We start from the raw sequence: 22916 nt of genomic DNA on the forward strand, positions 1-22916 counted from the left end.
AGCTATACCAGTAACAGACATATCCGCAGAAACAATAGCACAGAATCTATTCACCCACTGGATCGCAAGATTCGGCACACCTGTTCGGATCACAACGGATCAAGAAAGGCAGTTCGAGGCCGACTTGTTCCGACAATTAACCAAAATAACAGGTACAACGCAAGTGCATACAATGGCCTATCACCCTGCAGCAAACGGCATGGTAGAACGCCTCCATCGCCAAATAAAAACAGCAATAAAATGTCACGCAACAGAAGCATGGACAGAGATTCTGCCAGTAGTCATGATGGGGATCAGGGCAGCCTTCAAAGAAGATCTTCACGCAACACCGGCAGAATTGGTATATGGAGAAGCAATAAGGCTACCCGGAGAATTCCTTCAAGAATCACAGGACACAACAGAGAAGTTAGTTCGATGGCCCTATATGGTGCCCCAGTTTGGGCGGAAGATGTTGCCGCTACCCGCCGCCTGCGCGATCTCCTGCGCAGAATGCAGAGGCGGGTGGCAATACGAGCGGCGAGGGGCTACCGAACGGTTAGCCACGCGGCGGCGACGGTCCTGTCCGGCATGCCCCCGTTCGACCTCGCGGCCCAAATGTACAATCAAATGTACAGGAGGGTACGCGAGGTCCGTGAGATGGGGGTGCCAATAACCGGCAGGGTCCGTCGCATAATTAAGGACCAGGCTCGATGGTCGCTTCTGCAGCGGTGGCCAGCAGTCACTGCTGGACCTGCAAACTGCGGGAAAACGGACCGTCGAGGCCATAGGACCCCGTCTACCAGATTGGGTGGACGGGGTTCGACGAGAGGGTATATCCTACCGGATGACACAGGTGCTCACCGGACATGGCTGTTTCGGTGAGTACCTGTGCAGGATAGGGAAAGAGCGCACCGAAAGGTGCCACCACTGCGCCTGTCCGCGCGATTCGGCGCAGCACACGCTGGAGATCTGTCCAGCGTGGGCGGCCGAGCGCGCGGACCTGATAGCCGAGGTCGGCCAGGACCTCACCCTCTCGGCCGTAATAACGGCCATGGACCGAGAGGGTTGAGGCATGGAGGCCGTGTGCTCCTTCTGTGGCAAGGTTATGGCCCGGAAGGAGGACGCGGAAAGAGTCCGGCGAGGCGAGGGTGCCGCCATAGAGCCACCCAACACCGCCGCGAGACGGAGGAGCTATGCCTCCGCCCACGGGGACTCCTCCCCCACGTAGGGGGAGGTGCCACAGCCCCCACCCTCCCATCCCACGTACTGGAGTGGGATGACCTCGCCTGGGCGGGGGTTGACACCACTGGTTGACCCCCTGCCCCATTCGCCGAGGAGAGACGAGGGTGCCCGCCAAAGGGAGCCGTTATTCAGCTCCCCAAAAGGCGGCACCCCGCCACACACCGCGAGAGGCTCCCCTCAGAAGGTGTTACCACCAAAGGTACACCTTCGAGGGGACACATAGATGAACTCGGGACAAAACCCGTCCCGGGTTTCGGGGGGCCAGAGTCCGAGCGGGAGACTCCGATCCTGGTCCCGCCCCCCGAGCACCACGAGGGGGCGCGGTTCCGAGGAGGTGCCCCTTGGAACCGCACATGGAAAAGGGCCGCCCATCCAAAAGCGGCGCGTGCGGCACTTCCCATCTCTAGGGGAGTGCCCACAGGCGACGGGCGGGTGGTAGGGGGAGGATGTCCGGACGAATGCCTACGGCAATTCTCGGTCCTCCCCCACATACCCGAGAGGCACCCGGTGGGGTTTTAGTGGGTATACCCGTTAAATAGGGGAGTCCCACATAACCCGCGGTTCCTTCCCCGAGGGCCGCGGGTATGCATCAAGCACTTCCCCACCGATATCAAAAAAAAAAAAAAAAAAAAAAAAGGATACAACAGAGAACTCAAATGATTTCATACTCCGACTCAAGCAAACTATGAAAAGTCTGCGACCACAACCAGTTAAGAGACACGGAACGCCGGCAATCTTTCAGTACAAAGACCTGGAAAAAGCATCACACGTGTTCCTCAGGCATGACGCACCAACACGGGCACTCCAACCAACGTATAGCGGCCCGTATGAAGTCCTAAACAGAACAGAAAAGTCTATAAGTTACGGATCAACGAGAAAACCGTCCATGTAACAAAGGACCGATTAAAACCAGCATACATATTAGCAGAGGAACCAGCCCAAACAAAAAAGCAAATAGAACCCCGAAACGCTCCAACGGTTCCAAGAAATCAGGAAACACCGGTACCCACAGAAATCAAAACAAGAAGTGGGAGAACTTCACGCAAGACGGTACGATTCCAAGCATCCTAGTAAAATACAACGAAGGGGGTAATGTGGCGGTACACGCCACAAAAGACGTTTCGCGAGAGCGCATTGACTCGGCGCGAGGCTTTCTCGCAAGCGCGCGGGCACGCGGCGGCCCCGGCTTTCTCGCAAGCGCGCAGGCACGCGGCGGCCTGGCTTTCTCGCAAGCGCACAGGCACGCGGGCGGCTAGTTATAAGCTGCGCGCCTAGTACCGGGCACCTCCGCCAGGCGGCGCACGCCAACTGTGCTTTTCCCGTAATTTGGAAACAGCAAGCGGCGGATATAAGGAGGACCCCCGCAGAGACAAGGCACCTCTCTTACGATTACTGCTTTAAAACGCACATCAAGAAGACCGAAGATTCCAGCAAGAAGCAAACAACCAGGATTCGAGAATAAGAAGCGACCGAGACATCACCACGGCGGCGAAGGAGAACGAGCCTCCTCTCCAGGAGGAGATCATTACCGTCCGGAAGAGGACGCGTCCAGCGCCAGTACTCGCCGGCCGAAGGAGCCACCGGGAGATACCAGGACCACCCGCGGCACTCCCGCTGTCCCAAGGCGTCTCGGCTACCAGGAGCCCACGCTCGGGAGAGCCTCCCGGGAATTTTGGCCTCGGAAGGTCATTCTCGGAGTACACATCCCGGCTTCCCTGAGGGAAGAGAGAAAGAAGGTCGTGTACGACCCATCACTGGCCCGATTGAAACGACCAGGAGGGCGAAAGCAGGCGACCAGCATCGCAGCCTTCCACCCCCGGGGCGCGAAGAAAATCGGTGAAAGACCGAAAGCCGTCCTCAAGCCGAGGCCGAACACTCCACTTCCGCCTCCGGTCGCACCAGGGTCCGTACCAGCCTCCCTGATACCCTGGTATACGCCACCAAGGATCTCGCCAGAACCACCAGCCCTGCGGGACCCACGATTGTCGAGAAGACAGGAGGTCTTCAGTCGACGGCAACACAGACTCCCAGGGATACCAAGGACGCATCGACGCAGACAGACGAAGAGTCCACCCGACGCCGGGTCCGGAACGCGGGCTCGCAGACCGCATCCCCGGAACGACACCGACGTCAGAGGCGACATTCCCCTTATAAACATTATCGCCGATCTTATTTACACTGATGTATGAAGGAGGAATAAATATTACTTGTATCATTATTACCGGTGTGATTACTGAGTACTGAACCTACCAGCCCTGCGGTTCCCTACATTAACATAGCACAAATTCACGCACCTCATGGTTCTGTGAGAACACCACAAAATCTAGAAAATATACAAACATCACAAAAAATCCCTGATAACATAGATGCAATTCAAATCATTGAAAAGGATATTCCATTAAAGAGAGAAGAATTAGAAGATATGAAAATAGATCAAGAAGATAAAATGGATTATGAAATAAATTATAGTCCTTTAAAATATCGTGAACAGAAAACACCTGAAAGTACCTCAATCGGAAGCACCGAAACTGCTTCTTCACCCTTCCATGGAATAAATCCCAAATTAATAGAGAGATGACTAAGAGAAAAACAAAAATAAAAACTCCCCTTACTAATAGAAAACGAAAACCTAGAAAACAAACGAACGTAAAACTTAAATCCCCTAAAACCACTAAACAAATCAAAAATTAATGAAAAGGAGTAATTCATTTTCGCAAATGCCCAATTGAAGAAGAAAGAAAAATTCCCACTAATATTTTATATACACCGCGATCATATTTGGATGAAGAAGGATCATATAATATATTTTATAAACACAAAAGGCAATCCAATAGACGAAATTGGAAAAGAATTGATATATAGAAAAAATCTGTCAAATACCTGAAAATTTTTAAAGGTACTCTAGGACATGTATTTACCGCAGGCAAACCTAATAAAAGAACTTTCGGCATAATTATTAAAGAAGAATTAAAACAAGAAATATCTGAAGAAATCATAATGCGAGGATTCAAAGAATTAAAAAAATGAAATGAGACGATTCAATATACTACATGCTAACATATCTGAAAACAAAAGTAAAATAAATATATCCTGGTTTAAAATCTGCAACATGATACGTCTTGCATTTCTAGGAACTAATCTACAGATAATTATATATTAAGGCCAAGTATGCATACCTAAGCACGAAGATAGACTACAAATTATTCGAATATCATGAATCAAATATAGGAGGACATAAAGGTATAACTAAAACCATAACACGCATACGTCATAAATATATTATTGGGATAATATGAAACACAAATCGAGAATTTTATTTGTACATGCAGTAATTGCTAAAAGAAAAAATTAGTTCGAATAAAAACAAAGCCTATGATTATCACCGATACACCACTTGATTCATTTGACAAAGTTTCTATGGATATTTTTGGACCATTACCTATGACAAATTTTGGTAACAAATATATACTGACAATACCCCAGGTAGCAAGGTATCGTCATTATAACGTCATTGGTTACGTCAAATCCACCTTAAAACTGACGTAAAAGTGACGTTAAAATGACGGTCCTAAGTCACAGACCATTGACGTCATATCTTTGGCGACAAAATGACGACATTTCTTGAATATAAGATGACGTATTTACAACATACCAGGTAGCAAGATGACGTCTCTAGACGTTTTAATAACGTCATTAAAACGTTATTAAGATGTCATTTGATGTCACTCTGCTACCTGGGATATAAAATTGGTGAACTTTGACCACTTTTCAAAATTTACCGTTCTTTCAATAGTACAAATCCATTGTATTTTTAATTCTTTATCAAATAGAATAATAAATATAGAATATATATTATAGAATATATTAATGGAATTACAAATACATATATTCCTTATTTTATATAATAGAAATAGATGAAAATAGAAAGAAAATCATAAATTTTTAAAAATATAATTTTTATTTGTTTTCTAAAAGAAATATTAATTATATGTGCAAAATAGAAAAATCAATGCTGTTATACATTTATTAAAAAAACAAGAAGAATACAAAAGAAAAAATCACATAACATAAAATATTATAGAGAATAAAATAGTTTAATTGCTGGAAAACTAAATGTATGTTTCTGATAAAATTCTAGAACAGATTGATTTAATTTTTAAATAATTATTGTATTAATTTATTTACTTATTATTTTTATATTTAATAATAATTATTGCAAACTTTGTTGCACATTGTAATAAAATATAATATAAATAAAATTCATAATAAAGAAATTAAAATAATATTTTTTTTCTCACTTAACTGATATTCTCTTGTGTCAAACTGCTTTTTTATTTAAATAAAGAAAAAACTTTGTTATATATAAAGAACTAATTGCAAATATCATTATTACACAAGTTGTAAGACACCATAAAATAAAACTTGCAATAAAAAATAAAAAAAATAGAAAATTAAAATAATATATAAACAAGTAGCAATATATATCTTATATTGTATTATATCAGTTAAAAATTCTATGAATAACCGGATAACCGGAAAGCATACACATTTATTTTTTAAAGGTAATATTATAACTTTAGCCATAATACTGTCAATTGACCAAACCTCTAAATTTAATGATAATCTATTTAGAACATAAATATTTAACAATTTTGAATTTATTGGGTAATTATAGAAGGAATTATAAGATTGGAATTGCTTTCCTAGCAGAAATGTTTCATTTTCTGAATTTATAATGATATTGTCAATTCGAATAACTTTATTTTCTTTTGTAAGTAAATATGCATCTGGCAAAGAATAACTACTTATACAAAATATACATTTTTTATAAACTAATTTTTTATATTGTTTACAAATTCTTAATCCAGAAAGCAAAGGACCTGTCGTATGTTGCATAAAATGTATTAACGATCTTTCTTTATTTAGCTGTATATCAGAAAATGAAATTTCATGTAGTCTGCAACAAATTTGCTGAAGTGGTTTATGTGGTGACCTAACTAAAGCTTTAATTTCATCAAAATAATTTTCAAACGGAAATGCCGAAAAGAAATCCAAAGGACCATATTTCTCGACTTCATCAGATAAATGACAGAGTGTATGCACATTATATACAACAAATTCGACAATAAATTTTTTTACTATGACTTATAAAGATATTTAATAAATTTCGTATAAAATCAAGACCAATTTTTGAAATAAGTTTTTCAGATAAAAGTATTGTTATTGCACAATTTAATAATAAAAAATGTTCATACACAGCTAAATCAAGTATATCTTTCAAAATAAGTGGACCTAAGTATACTAAAAAGGTTCTAAATTCGGTAGCTTTCCAACGTTGTATTTCAAGTAAACCACGAGGTTTTCTGTTAAATTCTGCAGTTACAAATGGCCTTAACGAAATTAAATGATCTGACATTAAATTTTTAAAACGACTGTGCAATTTTACTTTAATGTTAGCATTTCGATTAATTCCCACCCACAAATATAACATTTTTCTTACAACTCCTAAGCATACATTATGCATGTAATCAATTGGAAAAAGAGAAATCATTCCAATTTCTAACTTTAATAATGGTGAAGTACCTATGTGATGTTCTTCATCTTCTTGAAGAAGAAAAGACGTATCTGTTCGACGTCTTGCATTTGTTCCTGGATATGTTACTCGACCATGAAATTCATCATTTTCTGTACATTTATCACATGCATAGTATTCTCCATGTGATTTAATACATTTTACATATGCTCTTGCCGGAGCATCACATATAAAACTGTGAATTTTAATTATGTATATTTTATTATTAAAGTTAAACCCATTTTGTAATAAATCAGAAAGTTCATCAACAAAGTTATTTAAGTATTCATCAAGAGGTTTCGGTTTAGCAGTTCCACAAAATAAACCTACAATAAATGGTTTGCTTTCAAAATTTTTTACCAAACATGAAATTGGCCAAAACTGGATATTACTACTAGAAAATAAAGGTATACCGTCAACATTAAAACTTAACTCAACTGTGTCATTTAAAAAACATCTTGTTGCAGAAATGACATTTTTCAATCCAGATTTTATACCGATATGACAATATTCACCATTTTCTAATTTTTTAATAGCTATAGAAATTGGTGTTTGTAGTAAAGTTCTGCTATCTAAAGGCAATTCAGAATGTAATGGAGTAAGAATTTGTAAAAGATTATGACAGCAACATGAGGTATTTGAAACTTTAAAATCCATTGTGCTAATGATGTTTTTAAATCTAAAATGTGTGTGCTTTCAGATTCTGAATTATCTGTTATAGATTGAAAATTTACGTTAAAATCAACAGAATATTCGGATATAATAACTGAGTTATCAGACATATAATCATTATTATCATCAAATGTATTCCCTACATTTAGAAGTATATTAACATCACTGTTATCATGTGAAAAAACTTCTGTAATATTTTTCGATTTTTGAGAATCTACATCACAATTGTGTGTATCACATGAAATAGCTTCTTTAATGTTTGAGACATTCAGACTTTGCTTTTTATCATCACAAATGAACACTTCATTTAGAACAGTTTGAACATTACATGCTACACGTCGGTAGAATTGGCGTTTCCCTACATTTTCTTTTCTTTTTAACATTTTAACAGTGATATTAAACTTACTATATATATTTTAAATAAGTTTAAAAATTAATTTCAAGTTTTTTTAAGATTATTTAAACAGTTTCTCTTCTATTTTTCATTCGTTGTGGAGCATGTTTAAGCCATATTTTTTTAGCATCTTCAACCTGTTTTTCCGAAGATTCTGTATCACAAAGTTTAGCAGCTTCTAAAAAAGATTATATTTATGATGAAAGACTTAACATTTAATATTAAAGACTTAACACTTAATATTAAAGACTTAGCACTTAATATTAAATAATACATTAAATAATAATATTAAATAATACAATAATAACAACAAGTTTTTTATTTTTAACAAGTATTTTGATTTCTAAATATCTTTCTAAAAAACTATCAATAATTTGAAATTAACAAAAAATATTTTGAAAAAGTGTAAACACAAATTTAATATATAAATTTATTTGATATACCGCTGGCATATTTTAATGATATTGAGAGAGAGAGAGAGAGAGAGAGAGAGAGAGAGAGTGTGTGTGTGTGTGTGTGTGTGTGCTCGCGCAAAGCCTTAAATATTTTTAATACTAACTGAAAAACTGTTTCTTTAGAAGCAGACTCTTACAAAAACAATTACATATTTTTAAGCTTAAACTATGTTAGAGAAAAAATTATGATTTAAAAATTATGATTTAATAGATTTAATTGAATAACAATTTATAATATATTTGAAAAATTGTATAGCACGAAATAATAGTAGTAATAGTAAGATAATTTTTAAAATTTTCTAATTCTTAATTTTTCCGAAAAATTTTAAAAGAGCAATTAAATTAAAATTTAGAATCGTTGAAAAAACTTTTAGAGAAAATGTCAAGTTTTTACAGTAATTGATACACTAATAATTCAACGATTTATTCTCGTAAAATTTTAAGCCAAGAAATTTTAGACCAATAATCTGATACCATATAGAATTAATCTTCAAACATATAAACATTAAGAAAGAAAAATCATTAAATTTAATGGCTTTCAAAAAATAAGGCTTTCAAAAAATAAGGCTTTCAATAAATAATATTTGTTTCCAATATGCAAATACTTATTTATGATACATTTACACAACTGCAATTTACTAAATGCAAGTTTTTGTTGTCTAAAAAAGTTATATTGAGATGCGAGATCATTGGTAAAAAGAAGCTTTAACATTCGATTTGTTCGGGAAGATATATTATTGCTTCCTAAAGACGCTAAATAGGAACTCTAAAAAAATATATACATTTATAAAATGCAATCAAAGAAATTAATAGCAAAATGGTTTAAATGACTTTCAATGAGAATTACTACTTATATAATTTTAACTCAGCTAATTATCATTAAGGTGTTATGGTATTAAAATATGTAGCGCTTATTATATAAATCATATATATATGTATATCAAATATACAGGGTGTCCCGAATTAAAATGTCATAACTTTGAGAGCGTATAGGGGATCGATAAACTAAAAGAAAAAGTGGTATAGAGATATGCTCGTTTTTGCTTCGGTTTGGAGAAAATCGCAAAAAACATAAAACGTAGTTTTTATTTCTGTACTTATTTATTACTTTTTAATTCATATTTATTTAAAAAAAATAAATAAATAAAAAAAATGAATAAATATGAATTAAAAAGTAATAAATAAGTATAGAAATAAAAACTACGTTTTATGTTTTTTGCGATTTTCTCCAAAACGAGCATATCTCTATACCACTTTTTCTTTTAGTTTATCGATCCCCTACATGCTCCCGAAGTTATGACATTTAAATTCGGGACACCCTGTATATAGCTGTGTATATGTGTGTATATATATACATATATATATATATATATATATATATATATATATATATATATATATATGTCAATCGTATACTTTGACGACAATTTTTCGTAACACTTGTCTATTTCGACGACTTTTGGGCTATTTTGACGACGGTCGTCAAAATTTTACCGATCAATCGTATACTTTGGCGACGTCGTCAAACTAACCCGAAACGGAGAATTGATAAATTTGACGACACTGTATACTTTGACGACACTATATTTATTTTTTGGCGATTTTGACAACAGTAAAAGAAATTATCAAAGAATTGAAAATATAATATTCGACATATAATAAAATTATTTCTTTTTCATTAAAAATAACTTAAATAAAATAAAATGACTTATATAATTAATAATTATAACTTCTTATTTTTAAATAAATTTTGATTGACTATACAGATTGATAAATCCTTTTGCCACATTAAGGGGATGCTGACCAAATGTTTTATCGATCGAGAAAGTGAGGTTAGATTCGACTATATCTCGCGTTATCTATATTTCAAATAATAAAACAATCTGTATTAGTTTATAGATTTTTAGTCGAATCTAACCTCACTTTTCGGTTGATAAAACCTGATAAAATAAATGTCATTCCGGCATCACCTTAACTATTATAATCATTTAATTATTGCAATGTTTTCTTAAGATGATGCGGGAGGGGACAGAACAATATGTGATTAAGTATAACAGATTTTATATGGAAATCTCATATACAGCGTGTATCAAAAGTTCCGGGACGGCTGGATAATTTGAAAAATACGCATCACAGAGGAAAATGACCTAGACAAAAGTTGTAGGATTTTTCCCGGGCAATCCGACGGTGACCTTAGATTTGACTTTGGATAGTCATTTGAAGGTCACATAAAGATTACCTTCAATTTCTTAAATGGAACCCCCTATTTTTCATTGCATATTCTTGTAGCTTATCTCGAGAGCTTTCCAAAACACTATAATTAAGTACCTTTTTATTAAGTACTTTTTGAGTTATAAGGCTTGAAATAATTTCTTAATTTTACATAAACCATAAAATATCTAGTAAACCATTAATTTTTCGATTATCTTACCTTCATACTTTTATGTACAAAATAAAGAGAGGAATCAATTGGTGTAATGAAAACATACAGTTGTTTTTAAGAAAAAATATGGAATTGTTAATTGCAAATTACATATTTTTCTTAGAAACAACTATGTGTTTTCTTTACACCAATTGATTCCTCTCATTATTTTGTACATAAAAGTATGAAGGTAAGATAATCGAAAAATGAATGGTTTACTAGATATTTTATGGTTTATGTAAAATTAAGAAATTATTTCAAGCCTTATAACTCAAAAAGTACTTAATAAAAAGGTACTTAATTATAGTGTTTTGGAAAGCTCTCGAGATAAGCTACAAGAATATGCAATGAAAAATAGGGGGTTCCATTTAAGAAATTAAAGGTAATCTTTATGTGACCTTCAAATGACTATCCAAGGTCAAATCTAAGGTCACCGTCGGATTGCCCGGGAAAAATCCTTCAACTTTTGTCTAGGTCATTTTACTCTGCGATGCGTATTTTTCAAATTATCCAGCCGTCCCGGAACTTTTGACACACGCTGTATGTATTTCGTAGTAAATACATGAAGGAAAAAATATGTAAATAACAGTAATTACACTGAAACCTTATGTATAAAACTCAATAACTTTGGTTGTACAGGTTATATTCATGTAGCATTTGATAATGATATGTAATATATGATAATAATATATATATATTTTTTTTTGGTTTTTCTGAATGTTTTTTCATAAAAATTCTATATAGATAAAGAATATGTGAACAAGATTGAAGTATTAAAATATAATATTTATTCTACTACTAAATACATATTATATGATAGTACTAAAATTTAAATATGTACAGATTAGCAAAGTTCTATGATGATATTTATTATGTGTGCAAATTTAATCAAATTACGACTTAAAAAATATTACAAATGCTATATATAGTGATAAACAAAGCTACCCAGCAACTATTTTAGCGAAAAATGGTAAGTTGAATATATGTTTCATATCAATATTTCATATTATTATTATTGCATGTAATTAACATTTATATTACATTACAAATATATATATATATATATATATATAAACCTAAGAATAAATAATAAACAATAACGATGCGTTCACAATATAATAAAATTATAGACGTAGAAATACATCTACAAATGAAATAAGAAATTGAGAATACATTAAAATATATTCTTATTTCATTAAAATATATTCTCAATTTCTTATTTCATTAACAGACATTTCTTTAATATTATAGATAATAAAGATATATTGCAAGATATTACAAAAATATTATAACAAATAAATCACATCATATTACCGCATCATATCATGCAAAAGAACTGATTTCCCAAAATTTTGTGGTAAGTTTAACTCATATCGATAATATTTGTAATACTTATATTTTATCATATGTATGCGATATTCATGTATTTTTACTCTCACGGATATTAATTCTATAAAACTTATTGATAAAAACAAAGGCAATGAGTCTGTGATACTAAACAAGGAGTATAACACTAAAAAAATTGATGTTTCATTAAATACAGGTAAATCTCACATATCTGTAGATGGAAACGATAGAAACAATAATGAATCTGTGCCAAACAAAGGTTGTAATAAGGAAATGACCGATGTTACATCAAATGCTGGTAAATGAGAGAGATTGAGAAAGAGAAACGGAGAGATACGTATATTTAACTTAACTATGTGGTACTTTTTGATTCACACATGATGCGTATGAAGTGACAGAAAATCTGTAAAATGTAATTACGTGAATTATAAATTTTCTGTCGCTTCATATATATGGAAACCTATGAGATGTTTAATAAGATACATCTTCGGGAACATATCACTTTATAAATTTCATTTTGTACTGAATCTGTTCCGTCAAACATTATATCCACTTCTCATTGCTAAGCACAGCAGTATTCAGGTTCTCTGATTCTATTGAAGATATTCAGTGTATCTGATGATCTAGGTGTGTGCAACGTTAATCTTGAGTTGAACGCCTTCACAAGGTCCTACTAGAATGAGGCAATTAAACTAAAACCAAAAAATAGAATAAGATTTACTTATGAGCATCTATGGCATTGGCAAACTAATACACACAACAATAATATATATTAGCATATCTCAACATACATATATTACTACAAAGGTAAAAAAGCAAAATAGGGAAGATAATGAATAAGAGTTATACTGTGTATGTACATATAAAATTATATTTAAAGAGTTATATATTAAAATATTAAATTATATACATTTTAATTAAAAAATTTAAGACTAAAGTAATATGAAAACGTTTTATATTGTCTTTAAAAAAACAGAATTTTTTACAAGGATTAATAAAATGTTCTGTATGAAATTGCAAACTCTTACACTATTGTTGTTGCAGGGTTTTTTTATTCTACCACGTATTGATTTGCGGCAATGTACGAGCCAAAGAAATATATTTTTTCTTTATTTCTTAGATCTTTTTTAGAGACGACAGTGTATGATTTCCCATATGTTGTGCAAATGCAGAAAGTGCTGCTTTTTTTCTCATCTTCTGTCCATTGTATCTTTTTCGTTTTTCCATAAGAAGATTCTAAACGAGCATAGAGAATATTATTGAAATAATTTAACAAGCACGAAATAATTATATTATTGGTTCTCAACTTTGACATAAAAATAATGTTGATTGCTATGATCAAACATTCTTATATTCCATATTTAATGATAATAAATTATTTAAATAATGATGCTTTTTTATTTTACTTATTTTTTTTATTTTTGAATAGTAATTATAAATATTTTTAGAATAAATATTAGAAAAAAGTTATAGGTTATGTAAACAGAACTAAGTTATATATTTCGGTGATAAAAAAAGAAAGAAAAAAGTAATTAGGTACTTGCAGGCATTAATCTAATATGAAATGTTAAGAGTTATATTGAAAATATTTAAACGAAATCATTTTTAAGAACGAATATTAACATAATAATAAAATAAACTGAATTTTGTACAGTCGTAATTTGTACAATTATGGATTGAAAATAGATAAGGAAAATTACTTACTACTACATTTCCGTTTACCATTTCCGGTTACCTTATTCATACGTTTGCTTGTCAAATTTTTGAAATGCTTTGGTATCTCACACAATGAAACATCTACAATAAACTATAGTTATTAAAACATTCATGAAATTAAAATATCATCATATCATAATGCTATTAATGTTTCATTATTATTACATCATTATTATATCATAATGATATACAAGAAGAATACTTAAGTATAAATTACATAAGCATCAAGCCAACATAAAACCAATTAAAAATGTAAATCATGTAAATATTAATGTTATAAGTTCTATGTCTTACATAATGATTTAAGCAAATATAATATTACTTGATTCATCAGTATTATTGTTACCAAATTGAATAAGTTATTTTCTATTTCAGAGTCATTGTCCGATGCATATTTATTATCCATAATCTATGCATTTCCTTGTGACACAGTTTCTAAATAATGGAAACATTTACAATATATCTCAGCTTGCTATGGTTCTAAATATCTCCATGTATTTTCATCAACATAACTCATAAATATGGCAATATCCGAAACATCAGTAACATTCAGATCAAATTGAATGCAGTGTGTTGCTACATGTTTCCTTAATGTTGTATCATGCAAAGTTATTGACTGACTTGCGTTGCATTGTCGGTAAAATTTATGCATTAAAACACAGGTCCTCGGAGATCAGTATTTATCTTTGTCGACAGCAAATAATGAAATATATGAGGTCATCCTTGTTTATATACTTTATGTACAATACAGCTTTCTAAAAAAATTTATTCTGAAAAATAAAAATGTATACTATATTATATATACGACTTTCACATTACTTTATACATTAATACAAATGCACCTAAGTTTATGTATACTCATAATACAAGATATGTCATCACCAACTAACCTCAAGCCATAACCTCAACAATCAGAGATAGGATAGTATGTCAGTTTCATTATTGTATATACATATTTACACATATTATTTCTTCCTTTACATATTTACACATTACTTTTTCATTGACAAAGCAAATCTAATAATTCGATAATTCGGTAAATATTTAGTGGCACTCAAAAACAGAGTTTAGAAAACACGTTCGGTCACACGTCTGTTCTTATTTACGGACGACGACGGACTACCCAAACTGTAAAGACAGCAAAAAAATTATGCACCTTACGAATGTTTTAATTGCTTTCATTTTCGTCTTGCATTAGTTGATTTCGTCTATTATATAAAAGGAAACTTTAATCAAAGTAAAACTATGAACATTAATAAATCAGAACAAATAACACACGCACAAAATTGAACAACAATAACTAAAACTTTAACCACACATATATAATTGATTTCTTACCTAAAAAACACTTATTTAACTAGACTTTTACATAACGTGATATGAGTTTACATCTTTACGTAAAAAGGATTAGGCATTAAATTATAAATTGATATTATATTCTAGTCATAGCTTCGAGAATTATACTCATTAATATATAATATAGCTCAGCTATCAGAACTCACGTAAAAACATAACAAATTATATAAAGATATTAATTATATCGTGAATATATTATGAGCATAAAATATAAATTAATTAGAGAAATAAAGTGTAAAAATGACATAGAAGATATATAAATAATAGAAAAGTACCTATCACGTACGTCTTTTTCTCAAAATATTGTTTCTAAAGAATTTGTCTACTGGATATTCGGAAACACACTTTGATAGTTGAAATCCGACAGTGCGAATGTAGAGATGACAAGAAGCTGCTTACGAAATCAATCAGATTTGTATATGACTGCGTTCGGTATCTTTTCGGAATTCGCAACGGCTTCTTCTCATCTCTACATTTGCATCGCTGGGTTTCGATTGTCAAAAAGCTTGCGAACCTTCAATCAGCAAACTCTTACAAATAATATTTTAAGAAAAAGACGTACACATAGTTTTCGGCATTTATCGCGGCGCATGAGAAGCGGTAGACAGCACGCTTCGAGCGCCGAGGGAGGAGAGGCGCGACATATGATACCGCGCTGAAAAATATAATCACGTTACTTTTTCGGCGATAGGAAAAATAATGCAAAAATGATGGTGTTGTGTGTTGCGTGTGGGACACCCTGCATATATACAACATTGTACATTTACAAATTCAACTCTAGATTTATTAAGGAGATAACGATTCAAGAATACGCTCATGCACGATTTATATGCTTCTAAATTGTTTATAAACAGCGTGCAGCTCTTTATCATTTGCAAACTTGCCGACGTATTCATTTCAACTTAACATGTGGTTTAACATTAATACTGGCTTAATTCGACATGAAATTTATCACAATTTAGTGTGCGCGTGAAAAGAGAGAGAGAGAGAGAGAGAGAGAGAGAGAGAGAGAGAGAGAGAGAGACTGAGAGAGAGATTGATGGGGGGGGGGAGAGAGCGAAATAGATATACGGAGAGAGATATATGTATATAAATATAATCGTGATACTTTCTGATTAGGTATAAATGCGTATGAAACAAGAAAAAATCTATTTTTCACGTCACGCAAGTTACAGATTTTCTGTCGCTTCATACGCATCATCCATAAACCAGAAAGAATCATATGATTGAATTATATGTACATATATTTCTATACATTTCTCTATTTCGCTCCCTCTCTCTCTCCTTCTTTGACGCGCACCTCGAATTGTGATAGATGTCATGGTAAAATAGGCAGCGTTTATGTTAAATTACACATTAAAGTTGAAATGAATACGTCGGCAAGTTGCAAACGATAGAGGACTCACGCTGTTTATAAAACAATTTAGTGGTATAAATCGTGCGTGCATAAGTATATATTTGTCGTTCTCTCTAATAATACAATGTTGTATATATACGCAGAATGTTCCACACGCGACATGCGGCATTATCATCATTTTCGCGTCATTTTCCTATTGCCGAAGAAGCAAAGTGACAAATACTTTTCGGGCGGTACTATTTATCGCGGCGCATGAGAAGCGGTAAACCGCACGCTTCGAGTGCCGAGGAAGGAGAGGCGCGACATATGATACCGCGCTGAAAAATATAATCACGTTACTTTTTCGGCGATAGGAAAATAATGCGAAAATGATGGTGTCGTGTGTTGCGTGTGGGACACCCTGCATATATACAACATTGTACATTTACAAATTCAACTCTAGATTTATTAAGGAGATAACGATTCAAAGAATACGCTCATGCACGATTTAATATGCTTCTAAATTGTTTTATAAACAGCGTGCAGCTCTTTATCATTTGCAAACTTGCCGACGTATTCATTTCAACTTAACATGTTGTTTAACATTAATACTGCTTAATTCGACATGAAATTTATCACAAATTTAGTGTGCGCGTGAAAAGAGAGAGAGAGAGAGAGAGAGAGAGAGAGAGAGAGAGATTGATGGGGGGGGGAGAGAGCGAAATAGATATACGGGAGAGAGATATATGTATATAAATATAATCGTGATACTTTCTGATTAGGTATAATGCGTATGAAACAAGAAAAAATCTATTTTTCACGTCACCGCAAGTTACAGATTTTCTGTCGCTTTCATACGCATCATCCATAAACCAGAAAGAATCATATGATTGGAATTATATGTACATATATTTCTATACATTTCTCTATTTCGCTCCCTCTCCTCTCCTTCTTTGACGCGCACCTCGAATTGTGATAGATGTCATGTTAAAATAGGCAGCGTTTATGTTAAATTACACATTAAAGTTGTAATGAATACGTCGGCAAGTTGCAAACGATAGAGGACTTCACGCTGTTTATAAAACAATTTAGTGGTATAAATCGTGCGTGCATAAGTATATATTTGTCGTTCTCTCTAATAATACAATGTTGTATATATACGCAGAATGTTCCAACGCGACATGCGGCATTATCATCATTTTCGCGTCATTTTCCTATTGCCGAAGAAGCAAAGTGACAAATACTTTTCGGGCGGTACTATTTATCGCGGCGCATGAGAAGCGGTAAACCGCACGCTTCGAGTGCGAGGAAGGAGAGGCGCGACATATGATACCGCGCTGAAAAATATAATCACGTTACTTTTTTCGGCGATAGGAAAATAATGCGAAAATGATGGTGTCGTGTGTTGCGTGTGGGACACCCTGCATATATACAACATTGTACATTTCAATTCAACTCTAGATTTATTAAGGAGATAACGATTCAAGAATACGCTCATGCACGATTTATATGCTTCTAAATTGTTTTATAAACAGCGTGCAGCTCTTTATCATTTGCAAACTTGCCGACGTATTCATTTCAACTTAACATGTTGTTTAACATTAATACTGCTTAATTCGACATGAAATTTATCACAATTTAGTGTGCGCGTGAAAAGAGAGAGAGAGAGAGAGAGAGAGAGAGAGAGAGAGATTGATGGGGGGGGGAGAGAGCGAAATAGATATACGGAGAGAGATATATGTATATAAATATAATCGTGATACTTTCTGATTAGGTATAATGCGTATGAAACAAGAAAAAATCTATTTTCACGTCACGCAAGTTACAGATTTTCTGTCGCTTCATACGCATCATCCATAAACCAGAAAGTATCATATGATTGAATTATATGTACATATATTTCTATACGTTTCTCTATCTCTATTTCGCTCCCTCTCCTCTTCTCCTTCTTTGAACCGCGCAAACCCCTTCGAAAATTGTGGATAGAGTCATGTTTAAAATAGGAACAGCGTTTATGGTTAAAAATTACAACATTAAAGGTTGTAAAAGAATACGTCGGCAAAGTGCAAAACGATAGAGGACTTCACGCCTGTTTATTCAAACAAATTTAAGTGGTATATAATTTCGGCGTGCATAAGTATATATTTGTCGTTCCTCGTCCTAAATAACAATGTTTGGTATATATACGCAGAATGTCCCAACCGCACGCGGGGGCATTATCATCATTTTCCGCGTCCATTTTCCTATTGCCCCGAAAGAAGCAAAGTGACAAATACTTTTGGCGCGGTACTATTTACGCGGCCGCACTGAAAAGCAGTAGGCCGCACGCTTCGAGCGGCGAGAGGGAGCTGAGGCGGCGACAATAGATACCGCGCCGAAAAATATTATCACGTTGCTGTTTTAGGCGTTAGGAAAAATAAACGCGAAATAATGATGTCGTGTGTTTGCGTGTGTTTAGACACCAACACCCCCTGCATAATATACAACATTGTACATTATCAATCCGTTCCAGATTATTATAGGAGAAATAACAACGAATACGCCTCAGTGCACAATTTATATGCTTTTAAATTTTTTTATAAACAGCGTGCAGCCCTTTCCTATTTGCAAAAAACCTTACCAGACGTATTCATTTCAAACTTAAATATGTGTTTAAAACATTAATACTGTTAATTTCAAACATAAAAAATCTATTAGAAATTCAGTGTGCGCGTGAAAAGGGAGAGAGAGAGAGAGAGAGTGATGGGGGGGGGGAATAGAGAGCAAAAATAGAGATATGGAAGAGGAGATACATGTATAAAGTTTAATCGTGATACTTTCTGATTAAGGTATATAATGCGTAATGAAGTCAGAAAAATCTATTATTCACTGTCACGCCAATTTATAGATTTTCTGTCTTTTCGCTTCATAACGCCATTCATCCATAAACCAGAATGTTATATTGATTATATGTACAATATTCTCTCCGTTTCTCTATTTCGCTCCCCTCTCTCTCTCTCTCTCTCTCCGTCTCTCCTTCTTTTGAATAAGCGCGCATCCCGAAGTTGTGATGATGTCATGTTAAAAAATTAGGCAAGCGTTTATGTTAGAATTAACACGTTAAAATTTAAAATGAAATACGTGGGCAAGTTGCAAAACAATACGACAAAATACTTTTGCGGCGCGGTAACTATTTATCGCGGCGCGAATGAGAAGCGGTAACCGCAACGCTTCGAGTGCCGAGGGAGGAAGGCCGCGACATAGATACCGCCCGAAAAATATAATCAAACAATTTTTTTTTCGGCAATAGGAAAATTAACGCGGAAAATATCGGCTGTCAAATGTGTTGCGTGTGGGAACCACCCTGCATATATACAACATTATCAATTTCCCTTCCAGATTTATTAAGGAGATTAACGCGAATAATGGTTCGGCAGATTATTAATGCTTCTAAAATTGTTTTATAAACTGGCGTTTCTATTTAATTGAAGACTTGCCACAGTTGGGGGTCGGAGTAAAGAGGGCANCTTTAACTGTCAGCTCCAGTACTTCATAATAATGTTACTTATAATACACAACCTAATACACTTACTTCTAATCACGAACATCCTAATCCCACCATAACGTATCATCAAAATACTCCGCAGGAAAATACTAATATTATAAATGAAATTAAAATGCAAGTGATGGAATGTGTGAGAAACGTAATGACAGAATTCAGGTAATGAAACAATTTTTTTGCAATTTTCAAATAACTTATCTGTCTTTTTTGCATGTTAATAATAGACTTGTGTTTATGAAATTTTTTCTCTATCTTTACCAGTAATTCCTAGTCTCTATAATATAATTTTTAACTTATTTTTTGAGATTTTTATATAAGACATAGAAATCATCTGTCATTAATAAATTTCAAGGTTTACTTAATACCTCTTATGGAAAAAACATTCAATTTGAGAGTGTTATTTCGAACACTGACAATGAGTAATATAATGCTCTATTTGAGCATTGAATTGAGCGTTACTCTCAAATATGTTATACATTGTTACAACAATGTTACAATAATATAACTTATTTGAGAGTAACGCTCAAATAGAGCATTATATTACTCAGAGTGTTCGAAATAACACTCAAATTGAGTGTTTTTTCCATATAAAATGATTTTCTCTTGTTATTTAAAATGTAAGGAATTTTAGAAACATTTTTTATTAGAAAATCATCGAATATTTAACACTTTGTTTATAATTTTTCTGTTAACAGAACGAAAAATCAATGCTTACATAGAGAAAAAATAAATAGAAGACCTGTGAAACCAAAAATAATCCCGTTTCACACTGTTGAAGCAGTATTAGAGTTTAATCAGTCAGACGACACAATATATACCGAAATGGTAATAATTTTGTGTGTGTGTGTGACTTTATCTTTTTTAATGAATCAATATTTCATTATGTTAATGCATATTCTCTATAATAGGTGGAATACCTTACATCCATTGGAGGACGAAATCCAAAAGAAATAATACATTTGGCGTTTAAAGAGATTTTTATTACAAATGTAGCCTTATCATTTACATGGACAGGCAAAGATAATAATAACCGCTCTACAATGGAAAAGTTATCGAATCAACGAATAATTGATGCTTTATATGGTATGTCTACGACAAAATTATATTTTATATACAGGGTGTTTCATAAAGATTGTGCCAACGTTCGTGAGCAAATAGGACACAATAAACTGAACAGAAAAGTCCTTTACCACTCTGCAATTTTCACAATATTTATTGAGATATTAATTTAAAAATATTGGCAAATAAGTGCGTTTTGTGCGGCTAGACCGTAGGATGTATGCTCGGGGCGTGTGCCAGTGGCGTGTGTCGCATCTCGTCGCACGGCAACGAAAAATTTGGCCGTGCGACGAGATGCGGGGTACACGCGAGCAGCGAGCGGTAAAACCGTCCGACACGACTCGAACATGCATCTTATAGTCTAATTGCGCGAAACGCGCATTTATTTGCCAATTTATCTTAATTAATATTTTAATAAATATGCGAAAATTGCAAAGTAAAAAAAAAGGACTTTTCTGTTCAGTTTATTATGCTCTACTTGCTCACGAACGTTGGCACAATCTTTATGAAACACCCTGTATATTCAACGACAATAAATTTGCAATAATACTCGTATAAAATTATCTTAATTCAAGCATAAAAAATAAGATTATTACAGTAAAGATCTCGAAAAATGAAGTAATAAAATTATTTAGAATTTTTAATATAATGATTATTTAGATATAAGGTCTTAAATTTGACCCCTTGTAGATCATATTTATACGATCGCTTATTCGTGAATTGCATATGCAATAATATTGGTATCGCATATATGTGATTCACGGATAAGCAACTTTCTAAATGTATAGCCTGTAATTGACTTTAAATTCTTACTTTAAAAAAATTCTGACTTCAAATTCTTACATCATAAAAATTATTTCTTACACTAAATAACCGCAAATATATACATATGCATATATACTTTTATTGCTTAATTTTTCAAGAGAATGTTGATATTATAAACTTATTGTAGTTGAATTTCGAGATGCTCTATATATAAATGTATATTTCAAAATAAATTTTGTATAAAAAAAATCTATAATAAATTGTAATTAAATCATAGATAATTACTTTAAATATCTGTTAGTTATTTAAAATAAATATTATTATTTTAGATGCTACTTCCGTACATTCAAAATTAACAACGGCTGAGTTTAAATATTATGTATCGGAAGCATTACGCTCAGCTAAACAACGATACCGACATCAACAGCGTATGGATCGAAGAAATTAAAATAAGACGAATAGCGAAGAAGATCTCCGTCAAGTAAATTTTTATTATAAGTTGAAGATTTTCGTTTAAAGTTTAAATGTTGGAAAAAATCTTATTTTATCTACTATAAACTTCATATTGTGATAAAAAAAAGCAATGAATAGAGTTAGTAGAACGTGAGTTTTTTTATTTTATTTTATTTTTTATTATCACATTTATTTTATTATCACATTACTCTTACGCAAAGTTTTATAAAGAAAAGTGAATTCATGCAATTGTAAAAAGAAAAGTGAATTCATGCATATTGTAAAAAAAATTATATGTACTTGGCGTCGCGACGCTCCCGCGTCGCTTGATTAATAAAACGCTAGAATTTATATATACATATATGTTCCTACTTATTTTTAATTAAGTATATATATAGTTTTTTGTTTTATTTTATAAAGAATGCTTTTTTTTCTTTGCGGAATCCCTTTTCTATCCATACGATAGATCCGTTTATATAATAAAATATATTCTTAAATTGCTATATAAAATTTAATATTATGTAAAAACGTATACATGTATTTGCTTATTGTATGTATGCCATTGTGAAAAGTGGTAAATTGTTAAAAATGATTATAATGTAGGTAA

The 22916-nt window shown here is 33.5% G+C and overlaps 1 long non-coding RNA gene and 1 pseudogene across 1 annotated transcript; one reads left to right on the top strand and one right to left on the bottom strand.

Moving 5' to 3' along the window:
* Positions 1 to 13272: 13272 nt before the first annotated feature.
* On the bottom strand, positions 13273 to 14559 carry LOC112638007. The gene is made up of 3 exons (XR_003122854.1): positions 14094 to 14559; positions 13788 to 13880; positions 13273 to 13319 (listed from the first exon to the last, which is right to left on the bottom strand). It is a non-coding gene; the product is annotated as an uncharacterized LOC112638007 (long non-coding RNA).
* Positions 14560 to 20009: 5450 nt separating this feature from the next.
* On the top strand, positions 20010 to 22668 carry LOC112638006 (annotated as a pseudogene).
* Positions 22669 to 22916: the final 248 nt, after the last annotated feature.

The sequence above is a fragment of the Camponotus floridanus genome, unplaced genomic scaffold (assembly GCF_003227725.1).
Source record: "Camponotus floridanus strain SB8 unplaced genomic scaffold, Cflo_v7.5 scaffold235, whole genome shotgun sequence".
NCBI lineage: Eukaryota > Metazoa > Arthropoda > Insecta > Hymenoptera > Formicidae > Camponotus > Camponotus floridanus.